Here is a 13,939-nt window from a genome sequence, read left to right on the forward strand (position 1 = left end):
TACCAACTGCCTAATTTCTAAACTAGTAGCTGACTGGTTTATTATTCTGATAAAGTGTCTGGTCGAGTTAATGTTTAACCAAGCTGAGAGCGGCATGCATTTCAGCTCAGAGACTGGCCTGTTTGGTTGCAATGTCGGGTGTGTTTTGATTCTGCTCAGGGAGTTTTGGGGCAATATCACACAGGAAACACAGAACCTGCCAGCTCCAGCCAATGACAATCACAAGGGCACAAGATACTACACAGTTTACCTAAATAATCCTATAGCACTGAAAAGACTGAAGCTACAAGCAAGGTTATACATAACGGATACATGTTCATAACCAATACCAGTGGTATGATATCTTATGGCACATGGTAGCCTATACTAAAAAAATATTACTGGGGGATCAGAAATCCTAATATTTATCAACTTACAAAATTACTAAATTTGGTATATTTTATAACTCAATGTATTACAGTGCCCTACATGAAGAGTCAGTTCATGCTTCATCATGCCTGCTGCACAGGGTCTACATCAACTGTCAAGAGTGAACAGTGGAATAGGGATCAATTGCGAAGGTAATGGTAATAGTGGTGTAGATGTAAGTGAACTGGGCTTGCCTAGGCCATTTCAAAATGTTGGAATAAACTAAAGGAACACCCTAAATCCTCGAGTCAACTCTAAACACACCCAGTCAGAATGTAGGCGACACTGTAAAAAAAAAATCAGTGTTGAACTGGAACAACCTTTAAAACATTCGACAGATTATCGAAACACTTGCTTTCTTGTGTTTTTCCGCCGTGGTGTGCCTGACAGTAAAAACACCAAAGAGGTCACAACACAGAAACTTTTAAATTCCTCAGTAGCACTGCATGGCAGGCATTTAGATATTTCGGGTTTCGTGCGCAATGGGAATGCAAGTATCAACAGACACATGGAAGGGAGAATGAAATAAAGTGTAGGCTAATAATTACCTAGAGTGAACCATTCGTCTGAATCTGACTGCATATCGGTAAAATGCAATAGGCTTAGCTACCTACGATTTCAACGAATGACATCTCAAAAGACAAAACAAGAGCACATTCCACTGTCACGTGGCCATAATGCACTCATTCATTTGGACAATAAAACCTATTTAATACCATATTTTAATGAATAAGTTAATAGAGTTATCATTCAAATGGATCGTCGCTCGAAGGTTCAATAGCACCGAAAAATCTACCTAAGTCGATTGCTCGGAGGCTGTAACTACAGTCCAGCAGCATGAGAAACCAAAGCAAGATTGCCATAGAGCCAATGTGTGGTATATCCAGCTTTGAATCACCTGGGTTCAGTCACGTCTGCTGTAAGCATTCACAAACGCTAACGTATTTATTAAAAGTTGGTAGCTTTACAATAAGGATAGCTTAGTTTCAACAGATAGTTTGTTTGGGACCAAGTGTTAAGATGTAAATGAAAATACTCAATTCTCGAGCGTATCGTCCATTATAGCTGAAATCTCGGTGACAAATAATTAATTGATTTGACATCCACCACTAGTGGAGGGTTACATGGTATGGACAATTTACTAACACTTAACAAAAACACCCACGGTCACCGACACACAAACACACACAATATAGCCTGCTGTGGGAACGCTTCGGATTAGGCTACCTACCAGCTTTAAATGTCGGACATTCTTTTCCTCTGTCATCTTGGAAAACAAAGCCAAAACGAAATAAGGAAATGGCGAGATAAGACCGTAGTAGTCGGAGAGTTGTGTGTCGGAGCTTTTCTCACAGCAGTAGCCTACCCTCCGCAGCGCTCCGTACAAGCCCAGGCTTTAATATGCAACTTCACAGAAATGAGGGAGAGAGAGGAGAGCCAGACAATCACAGGAAACCGGCTCCTCCTACCCACACCATGCGAAAAAGCAAACCCGACAACATACAAGCACAGACTTCCCCACAGAAGCGAGAGATGAGGAGAGCTAACGAACTACAACCTCATCTAAATGTCAAGTTCAGAGAGTAAGCCTGAGCGCAACATTTAAAATATGAACGCGATGTAGCACTGGCCAGTATGGTACTATTCACAACGACACATTTGCTGTGATATAAGCTTTTCTCCAGTGTGTGTATGATACTAGCAAATGAATAACAACCAATGAACAAACAATTGACCAATGAACAAACAAATGAACTCAAAACACACGCACACTCACACACACACACACACACACACACACACACACACACACACACACACACACACACACACACACACACACACACACACACACACACACACACACACCTGAGTGGTTCAACTGCCTGTTCACACTTCATATACACAGTTAAGATGCTGACTGTGAGAGGGTCACCCTGGTTCTTCAGCTCTACAGAGAAACATACCATGACCCCAGCTGACTCAGGGCAGGAATGTACCACAACCGCTCTCACACAACACATACCAGTCTCACATGGTCATTCACAACATGTGCCTTAAGACCCTTGAAGAAAGGTTCTCCACTCATCCCCACTCAAGTACCCCTGAAGGTTCTACACTGACTCTTATAGTGATCTGGTAAGCTGCATGAAGGGCCTTTTTATGGGCTTTGTAAAGAGCTAAATAACCAGTGTTCTATGTATGTAACTAAAGGGTTGCAATTTAGCTTTAAGGATTCTGGTTAGAGTAGACATAATGTCAATGAAAGTTGTAACGTTACCATTTTACATTCAGTACATTCACATTCTCTCTCTTTTTGAAAAGATAATACAATGATTATATTGATAAACTGTTTTACAATACATACCAATAACAGGGTTACATGATGTTTTACCAATATCTGGACATACTCTAATCATGATACTAAACAAATCTTACTCACACATATTCTACTTTTTCTCTCAACACATTAATGCAGTAACACTTATGACTGAAATGGAACACTCATTAGTCTCTGTCGATTAGCTTTGACATTTTCCTGATATGAATCGGCCAGTTGAACTGTGCTCAGGCCACCTTCAGTTTGCCTTGTGTCATTTTGAGTTGTGCTGTGGTCTGGGTGGAACACCCGTGATTGGTGCTCCTGACTTTCTGGAGACCTGATTATGGCTCCGCCCCTGACTTCCTGGACACCTGATTATGGCCCCGCCCCTGACTAAAGGACCTGTTGCTGATAACCAAACCCCAGCAGAATCAAAGAAAAAAAAAAACCTGTCTGTCCAGAATTGAGAGGTGGAGAAAAGATGTTTATTCTTCTTCCACCCGAGCAGACTACAGGACTGTCCAAGCTCATAGCACATTCAACAAGAGCTGATTTGTGAGGTTTTCAATTAACATGCCCACTACAAAGAACACAAAGCCTCTATGTTACTTGGCTGGAACTATTTTTTTTTTTTTGCCAGTGTACATCCAATTGCTCTCGAAGGACACACTGTGCTTCTGAGTTATCAGCAGATGAGGAATTCATTCCATTTCGCACCAAGAATGGGATCACTGTCCTGTGTGAAACTGGATGAACGCAAGGCATTCACAGCACTTTCGTTTCCTGCGACAGAAACAGTTGCTGATTAATGCTTTGAGAGACAAAGGCTCCCTGACAGAATGAGGGTACAATGCGCATTGACAGGGAACATGGTGGACCATGGGAGAGACTCCCATTTTTCCTTTTCATTTCTACTTCTGTGTTTTTATTTTTATTTTTTTATCAGCGGCAATAGAATGGCTTACATGAGATCTGCTGCTTACATAACAGATCATCATCCACACATCAGAGAGAGGATGCGGGGGAAATGCATCTGCCTCTCATCGCGCCCGCTGAGGGCTTCAGACAGACTGCATACTGTATGACAGGAGCAGGAGAAGGGAGGAGGAAAATGATTAAAAAAAGAAAAAGGAAAATCACAGCATCATGCTGCACAACAACATGAAAGCGAAATCACAGCAGCACCGCTTCAGAGGAACATGTGAGGATGCGAATAAATGATACAAATGGCCATTAAGATGAGAGGAGAGGGGGGTCAATCTTTTGTTTTGAAAAAATGCCAAGGAAACAAAAGCGTCTGTCTTTGTGAGCCGCAGCATTTAATCACAATGAGCCCTGGCCCACGAGAGCGGTGGAGACAGATGGAGCCTCGGAGCTTTATTGCTGTGTTTGTAAACCTCCCGTTCACTTTCATCTCAAGGTCAGGACTAAACCGCATGAAAAGCTCTCGCTGAAGTGCTCCCACGCTCACCCCCATCCCCACACACGCCACAATCCACAACAAATGACCCTCAACTCTTGGGTTTTACCACGCCTTTTTCTGTGACTAACATATGTGTAGGGACAGTTCCTTCTGATGTTTTTGCTAGTGAATTTAAGGCATCGCAGTAGCCGACACTGCGAAGCCGCCAGCTCGACACTGATATATCTAAAGGCTGGCCTCTCAGCATATGTGTGTGTGAGGCAGACAACAATGTTTTCTTCTCAGCTTTCAGTGGGGTGGATGTGTGAGAATAGCTTCTACGCACCCTGCTGTTCCCTTGCCAAAGGTGGGTATTTCAGAAACAACACAGTGCACAGAACAATCTCACCTCAGCAGGCTCCATCAGCATCTCCTCTCACACATTCTCTCTCCCTGTGTCTCTCTCACACACACACACACACACACACACACACACACACACACACACACACAAACTAACAGACACATAAAACACCAAACAACCCAACTACCAGCAATACCACACTTTTAGTGATAGGGATGGGTTTTATTTTACAGCCAATGGTGCGTTGTTGTTGTCCTGCTCAGGGTCTATGGCTGGGCAGTTGTTATATTGGTTAGGTTAGGTTGTTGGTTATGAGTACTTGCATGTGACATTAAGAGGATTGGCCACTGTGGGAAGTCCCCAAACAATAGCACAAGGAATTTAACATCTTTTCCTGTGTATAACTAAAATGCCTTTATAGTATATCACCCCTCGTGCCAGGTTCACTATTAAAGGCTATACTCTGATCTGTGATATTCCCTGATTGCTTTGTCAATGCAGAACACAAACTGACTTCATTCAGAAGAATGAATGAATGAATGAGATGCATCATTTCTTGTCTGTCAGAAATAACTTGTAAACAAAATTCAGTTTGATCCTCCAAATAACTATGTAAATGATCCACTATATGGGCTCTTGGTTAAGGATTGTCTGACTGCTTTATCAATGTAGAACACAGACTGACTTCATTCAGAAGAAAAGGCAGTCAGTCATCTAATCATCAGTCATGATGTCATCACTCATCTCTCATAACCACTAGTCCCCATTCCCTGCTGCCTATCTAACATGTAATAGTAATTTAGCACATGCCCTGCTACCTGTTTAACATGTAATAGTTATTTAGCAAATTCCATATTGACTTCTGCTTAAATAGTGCTTGTCTTATCATTTCTCCAAACACACGTCTGTGTGAGGAGATAAGCAAATTACTGAATAAGACATCAAAAACCACAGTCCATAATCTGACATTAATCTGAGTTTTAAAGTAACTTCCGGAGAAAAGAGGGAAAAGTATTGTATTACCCCTGTGATCAAACAGCATGTAATGTCTGTGCATTTCTAAAAGCCAATTTATTCATTGGACTGAGACTGGAAATATTAAATGAGGTAATTTCAGAGAGTAAATGAATCAAGTCTGGGAGTGTATTATAAAAAATAATCAAAATAATCAAAGATGTTATACAACACTCAGACAATCCCTAACAGAGCCATTTAGCTATTTGGTTCATTTAGTACATAGTTACTAGGAGGATCAAACTGAATTTTGTTTACAAGTTATTTCTGACAGACAAGGAATGATGCAGCTCATTCATTCATTCATTCGGCCTTTGCAAATACAGCCGCGGAAAAAATTAAGAGACCACTTCAAAATTATCAGTTTCTCTGGTTTTACTATTTATTGGTATGTGTTAAAGTAAAATGTACATTTTTGCTTTATTCTATAACCTACTGGCAACATTCCTACCAAATTTCAAATAAAAATATTGTCATTTAGATCATTTATTTGCAGAAAAATGACAATTGGTTAAAATAGCAAAAAAGATGCAGTGTCTTCAGATCTCGAATAATGCAAAGAAAACAAGCTCATATTCATTTTTAAACTACACAATACTAATGCTTACACTTAGGAAGAGTTCAGAAATCAATATTTGGTGGAATAACCTTGATTTAAAATCACAACTTTCATGTGTCTTGGCATGCTCTCCACCAGTCTTTCACATTGCCGTTGGGTGACTTTATGCTACTCCTGGCGCAAGAATTCAAGCAGCTCGGCTTCTTTTCATGGCTTGTGACCATCCATCTTCCTCTTGATCACATTTCAGAGGTTTTTTATGGGATTCAGGTCTCGAAATTGGGCTGGCCATGACAGGGTCCTGATCTGGTGGTACTCCATCCACACCTTTACTGGCCTGGCTGTGTGGCATGGAGCATTGCCCTGCTGGAAAAAACACTTCTCAGAGTTGGGGAACATTGTCAGAGCAAAAGGAAGCAAGTTTTTCTTCCGGGACAACGTTGTACTTTGCCTGGCTGAGGTTTGTAAAAGACCTTAAGGATTGAAAAAGCGGACTGGAGGTTCTTCTAAGTTCGTCTTCTCTGATGAGTCCGATTTCACAGTAGGTGCAAGACTCTCTGGCTTGTAGGCCTCTCCAGGTCTCCGTCTAACCATCAGACGACCATGTGTTGGGCAAAGCTGAAAATTGGACTCATCAGAGAAGACGAACTAGAAGACCCTCCAGTCCGCTTTTTTCAATCCATATGGTCTTTTACAAACCTCAGCCAGGCAAAGTACAACGTTGTCCCGGAAGAAAAACTTGCTTCCTTTAGCTCTGACAATGTTCCCCAACTCTGAGAAATGTTTTTTCCAGCAGGGCAATGCTCCATGCCACACAGCCAGGCCAGTAAAGGTGTGGATGGAGTACCACCAGATCAGGACCCTGTCATGGCCAGCCCAATTTCGAGACCTGAATCCCATAAAAAAAACTCTGAAATGTGATCAAGAGGAAGATGGATGGTCACAAGCCATGAAAAGAAGCCGAGCTGCTTGAATTCTTGCGCCAGGAGTAGCATAAAGTCACCCAACGGCAATGTGAAAGACCCGTGGAGAGCATGCCAAGACACATGAAAGTTGTGATTTTAAATCAAGGTTATTCCACCAAATATTGATTTCTGAACTCTTCCTAAGTGTAAGCATTACTATTGTGTAGTTTAAAAATGAATATGAGCTTGTTTTCTTTGCATTATTCGAGATCTGAAGACACTGCATCTTTTTTGCTATTTTGACCAATTGTCATTTTTCTGCAAATAAATGATCTAAATGACAATATTTTTATTTGAAATTTGGTAGGAATGTTGCCAGTAGGTTATAGAATAAAACAAAAATGTACATTTTACTTTAACACATACCAATACATAGTAAAACCAGAGAAACTGATAATTTTGAAGTGGTCTCTTAATTTTTTCCGCGGCTGTATATATTAAATACAAAGAAACCTATCAATATATGAAAAATGAAAATCACCAGGTCAAAATACATGAACACCGATCAATAAACTAAAAATCTAAATGTACCAAAGAGAAAAAGAGAGAGAGCTGGTCTTGAATCAGTGGCCAGAGCCCTCCCTCTTTAACACAGTGCAGTGTTCTGCATGAGTGGATTACTCCTCATGTGGGCTGGAGCTAAGTGGCGGTCGTTAGCTGTCAGAATGGATACGATCACAGCAGTTTTTAATGGCGCAACAAGTCGTGCTAAGGGCGATTCCGGGGGACGCCTGTTCAAGAGTAGATGATTGCACTAGGCAGAGGGTGTGTTGTTCCATGCACTGAATAGACTTGGTTGGCAGATGACATAGGACTGAGTGAACCCAGAGGCCTGTCGAAACAATTAGACATCAGTGGCGTAACCCAGTGGACTGTGATTTGGCGCAGCCTTTTAACACGCTGACACAAGGTGAAGTTTCTGAATGTGGATATTTACAATAGCAGCTTAAAGGGAAGGAAACCCACTTTAAATTATTACCCTCTAATAGCCACCCTGTCACAGACACACAGAAGCTGTTTTGAAGTCCAGCCTCTAACTATGATTAAGATCCTGTTCTCAAACTATGAGCATGTTCTTTGCTTGTTTTACTGGAGTGACAAATCTGAGGTAACGACCAGCTGTCCTGGTAAAACAATATAGACGTTTTTTTTTGTCTCGCTGTGTGTAATAGATTGACTTCTCTTCCCCCCACTCAGCTGCATCATGTTCTCTGGCGTCTGAAAAGAGACATTGATCATCAAAAGCCTTCTGTGCAGTGCTCAGTCACTGTAGAAAGACACAAACCACTGAAAATAACGAGAGCTCTGTCCATGGGGATTAGGCAGATGTCAGTTCACCCTATCTACTTAAGATGGATCTGTTCAGCCCTCATCAAAGCACTCCTGAATCCATTTAAACACCTGCCAGCTTCATGCATGTCAAAGGACTGCTCTTGTCTACAAACAAAAATAGTCTATCCTCTTATTAAGTTGGTGTCAAAGTGAATTAGGCAAGACACACACTGGTAAAGCAGGCCAATCTATCATCACCAAAAGGAAATAGAGAGAAACAGCATATCTGGCCTCGGCCTGGACCTCTGTATGTATGTGAACATCATCAAAAGCCAGCCGCATATCTAGCTGTGGCCTGGACCCTCCTTGATGATCTCTGACCTCTGTATGTATGTGAACATCATCAAAAGCCACTAGTTAGCATGCACAGCCATGCAGCAATGGGAAGCTAAGCTTTGAGAGTACGGAGCGCAAACATGAGACACATCCCTAAACAATTACATTAAGGTCAATGCATTAATGGTTAATGGTGAATGGTGAATGAGCCACGTGCTGCTGACCGATTCAGGGAAGGGGGGGATGTCTCGATACGGATCAGAATGTGTAGACATGTTCCAGACTAATCTCATTACCTTTGCTTCTCTCAGACACACACACACACACAGGCTGGGCGTTGCTAACATGAAGGCTCATGTTCCTGTTCCATCTCTCTGTTTGTTGATATTGGTTATCACACTATTCTTCCAGAAGGGCATTAGACACAGAGGAACAGGAGACTGTCACAGCAGTTGTAATGAATACCTACATTGCCATCTGAGTTTTAAACTAGCTGGGAGGTATGCGTTTTAACAGCCTCCAACTATGATTAATATCCGTTTCTCTAACTATGAGCATGTTCTGCAGATGAACTGCTAATCCAATCCATTACATGTAACCAGACCGTAAGATTTGAACCATTTCCCCTGGGATGAACATGTTACTATGCATCCTTGGATGTTGATCAATACGTTGAGATCTGCATTGAAAAGCTCAGCTTAGCCGGTAAGCCAAGATGTGAAATGACATCAGCGACTGAAAATTTAATTTACTACAATTAGCCCGAGAGAGACAAGGATATATGCAATCCATTTCTCATGCATGCTCCTCGACAAGCCGATTATTAATTTATATACGTACAGCACATTTCAAGTCATTTTATAATCCTCGTTCAAAATGCTCATTCATTTAGAACATGTAGCTCATGACTTCTTTAGCAGATGTAATTCCAGACCAGCTTTTTTCCTGGCATAAATGATAACAAACAGGAGTATCTAGCTCCTACTGTATGAGCTGGGAATACAAATGAAACAACAGTGGATTTATGCCTCAACTCAGCTAAATTGAGCAGCACAATCTGGTGCTTTACTAGCTAACTCTACAGGAAACTACTGGAGGCTATTTGGTTATTCTGGGGACAAGAGAAACTGAGCAATGGGCAAGGTGTCCTATAAAATAAAAATGACTCAGACATGAGCACACATGCGTGCGCGCGCGCACACACACACACACACACACACACACACACACACATAGACAAACACACACACACACACACACACACACACACACACACACACACACACACACACACACACAGTGTGCTCACATACAGACTGAAAGGGAGAGTGCAAACAATCTTTCTCTGCAGCTATCAAAATCAGATTAAACAAACAACAAACAGTGGAGTTGGGATTAACCATTTACCACAATGAGTGCGACTGCACAGTCAGAAGTGCCTTTGGTGGTACCAATCCAGGACCACGGGAGATTGCTGAGAAACACTGCATGATCCTTGTCAAAGGGCCAGTTTGGCTCGGTGCACACAAACTGACTGCACACTGCAGTTCCTGGCAGTGTTGGCTTCACACATTCACACCTTGCCACAATCCCACGCATACGTATTCCACACGCTTTATTTACAGGCAAAATATTGAGTCTTTAAAGGTGACACGAACACAAAACAAGCCGCACTGAAAGCAGACCCCCCGCTGCCATGGTCGATAAAGGGGTGGTATTCTTTGGCATTTTGCAGCTTTATCTGCTCACAGATGCGTTGCCAATTAGACTCGATAGTCCGAGAGAGGTTTAAATCCTCTGATCAGAATGGATATTGATTTTGACCAAATTAGAATGTTCGTTGAGTCTGTCTCTCACTGAACTGCTTCATATGCTCAGCACACTCAGAGATTCAGCAAAAAAAACCTTTGTCTTGACATTCAATCAAAACCAATTAAGACTGAGAACATTTTTGGTAGGTGCTGTCCTTTCATTTTTAGAAGGTAAACTTTTTCAGGTGAGATTTGATAGTCTAATTTACAAATAAAGCATCTAAAAGCCAAAAGCCACATTGCCCTATGTATGTGGGAGAAACTAAACCCATTCTGATGATAAACTAGGGAAGTAAGGATTGGGCTAAAACATAACATCTGGTCAACTTGAGTCACCCAGCCTTTGACCTGGAGCCAGACATGGCTTATAAAAGAGTTAGCCTTTTATTTAGAGCACATGCATGCTTTTGAAACAAATGTTCTTCTTGCTATTTAAAGGGCTGGTTTTAAAGGGCATCACAAAATGTGTACTGAAAATCTCCCCACTCTAACTGAGATTATCATTTCTAAGCAGGCACGTTAATCTATTTTTGTTTTTTGGGGGGCTTTGGGATGACTTGGGTAGGGGTTTTCTGTGTTAAAAAGCTCTTTTGCAACTCAAATGAAATGCGAGATTTGGATGTTTGCCATGATGAGCAGAAGGCTCGTGCCTCTACAGTCAGTCTGCAATCTTGTTTTGACTGAACGCTGTTTGCCAGCCTATCCGATGAAGTCACCAAACAGAGGGCATAAAAAGTGAGCGTGCCGCTTCATTATCACTCATCGTGTGTTAACATTAACAGTCATCGTGTGTTATGCTGCCTATTTCCATAATCTTGCTCTATCAAGTCATTAGTCCTGTGGCAACGTGACAAGAGATCTCGTCTGAATCCAAGAAAATCCTCAGAATGTGTGCGAGCTGCAAAACTGCAAAAATCCTGACAACAATCACATTTTGTCTTCCTTTGAACCATAATGTGGTCGCTATCCTGCCACAGACATGAGGTTGTTTTCCTGACTTCAGGTTCTTGTATCATCTCCACTCTGCAGTTAAACCAGAGAGGTCCTTAAAGTGGGCGAAAGCAATCTTAGCAGTTTTCCCATTGACAAAAACGTAACAGCTTGCTGGCTTTAGCTTTAGCTTGGATCTTGATCTCATAATTATGAGATATGTTCCCGTAATGACAAGATAGTAGTCATTATTTCGAGATAAGTGGTCACATGTTTTCCTCTGTGAATGTGGTGCGCTACCGTAGGATTGTACCCCAGAAGAGCTGCTCTCGTAAAGCAGAATATTTCAGTAATAGAAAGGGCCATAAGGGAAATAAAAAGGCATCAGACAGCAGAGCAATTTTGGAAAAGAGGCAAAACCTCTGTAGCATTGCATTATTCAACACCTTAACACTAAATGCCTTATTATTATTCAACACCTTAACACTAAATGCCTTGTCATTGTTCAACACCTTAACACTAAATGCCTTATCATTGTTCAGTGTGCAGTCTAGTCAGTTTTTAAAGGAAACGCCACTTTATACTGTATTTTGTGTAGTATATTTTGAGATGAAGTCGAATTCATTTTTGTTTTAATGTGACAGTTTTCTGTGTTCAGTTTCTCCTGAAACCATTTGCACTTGCAGTGGTATATACCAAAGATGAACTGTTATAGGGTGTAATCGGAGAGATTTTCTAACTATTCAGTTTGGGAAAACTATTGAGGGGGCATTAAATCATCATTAAAGCACACAGCAGTCCATATGCCTCCAATGTGTATGCTCACAACAACTCCCTCTTTCTATAATCTAACACTGCTCTTGAGGAAATTATCTGTTAAGTGCTGAGTTTTATTTTGAGTATAATGCAATGCACAGAACGGAGGCTATTACTTGAGGTCTCCTCAATAGAAAGAACGCTCTTGTGAGTGCTTCTGAATAAGTGGGAATGCTGATTGAGCTGTGAGTACCGATGTAAGATCCTCTTCAGTTTCCAGAGGGCGGGCGAGTGGCCATTCTGGGCTGCAGCAGATAACTCAGTTGATGTTTTCTTACCAGGAATGATATAAAATAAAAGATCATTGTGGATCCTGTCATTTCGAATGCACGTCAAAGAACTGACTCTTTTATATGGTTACAAATCTGTTGGAGTTGGAGTTGGAAAATCTCCTCAGACAGTGATCCAACAGAATGTTGCACAACACATGAAGGCTGTACATAGTTTATAGTATTTAGCCTGATTTATCCATTTATCCATTATCCAAATGCAACTTAGAAAACATTTGATTAAAAATCAGTGCATACCTCTTGCTATGAGTTATTGTAATTGTTGTTTTATTTGATTAAGCTTCAGTCACCTAAAATGACCAATACATTTCATTCTATGTTTTTAAAAGAACATCAGACAGCTATTGACTGGCTGTGCTCTTTTGACATAGCCTGTTTGGCCTGAGTTGAAGTACTGCGAGGCCCAGCAACAAGAGTGCCAGACTGTTATGGAAAAAACTAAATTGGGACAAAAGTGACAGTTTTGGCCCAGAGTGAAAAAGATGAAAAGTCACTGAAATAATTTTTTGGCAGCTCCCGGTAACGCCCCACCACCCCCAGGCTCCATACAGACAGATGACAAAAACCACGCGCACACACACACACACAAACACACACACACACACACACACAAAAGAGTGCAAGAGGGGAAAAGGGGGTAAGGAGCGCACCCCGGGCCTTACAGGCTTCTGAGCCAGAGTGCCTTTGATCAAATGTAAGGTTGGGTTCCACTTCTGAACTTCCCTCTCAGAACTATCTGTCTGTCTGCCTTGTTTCCTCCCAACTGGATAAGGCTCCTTGGTGAGTGGAGAGTTCAGAGCTGTGGACGTATTCTTTGAAGGAGCTTTTTTTTCTGCCAACTTTTATCTGGCAATACCTTTGGCAGCCTGCAGGCTGCCCGTCTATCCATCACAGCCGCTGCGGAAATGCTTTTCCACCAACCCGCAGTGAGGAGTGTGGATCCAAGGCTCTTGTGGTTTACCTCCTTTTTCAGGCCTCATTGGCAGTCGTGCTGTTCGCACTAATCTCAAGGATTAGGGAGGCTGTTTTAAATGGGGCTTGTAATCACATCATGATGAACGACCTGTGTGAGACTGCACTCTGTGATTCTTGAGGCACTCTCTTCTCAGGATCAAGAATGATCCACATTTTGGGGGGCACTGTGGCGCAAACAGTAGCCCCGACCACATTCGGGCTTGACGCCCATGGAGGACACAGGTTCAAATCTGGCCCGATACCATTTCTCCTGTCCACTCCCCACCTCTTCTCCCTCTCATTTCCTGTCCCACTCTTCACTGATCCGACAATTAAAGGCATAAAAGGCCCCCAAACAATGATCCACATTTTACCATCTCACTTGTACTTCAGCATGAAGGGAGTGGGGAGGTGGCAAACCTCAACAAAAGGTTTGTGAGTGAAAAGTTGAGCTGATGATGACACTTAATAGGCTGTGTGTTCTGTTACCAGTGA

At 41.9% G+C, this 13,939-nt stretch overlaps 1 protein-coding gene across 5 annotated transcripts in view; it reads right to left on the bottom strand.

Annotated features, from left to right (window-relative positions):
• mid2 (midline 2) overlaps positions 1 to 13,939 on the bottom strand; it is a 101,225-nt gene that overhangs the window by 58,341 nt on the left and 28,945 nt on the right. Inside the window, exon 1 of one of the 5 annotated variants that reach the window (XM_080840505.1) lies at positions 1,640 to 1,766. The exons of the other annotated variants lie outside the window; for them this stretch is intronic. The gene's annotated coding sequence lies outside the window, so the exon portion shown is untranslated. Of the gene's footprint in view, positions 1 to 1,639; positions 1,767 to 13,939 lie in introns of those variants that run through there. 5 annotated transcript variants of the gene reach the window in all.

This window comes from Sprattus sprattus, assembly GCF_963457725.1.
Source record: "Sprattus sprattus genome assembly, chromosome: 6".
NCBI lineage: Eukaryota > Metazoa > Chordata > Actinopteri > Clupeiformes > Clupeidae > Sprattus > Sprattus sprattus.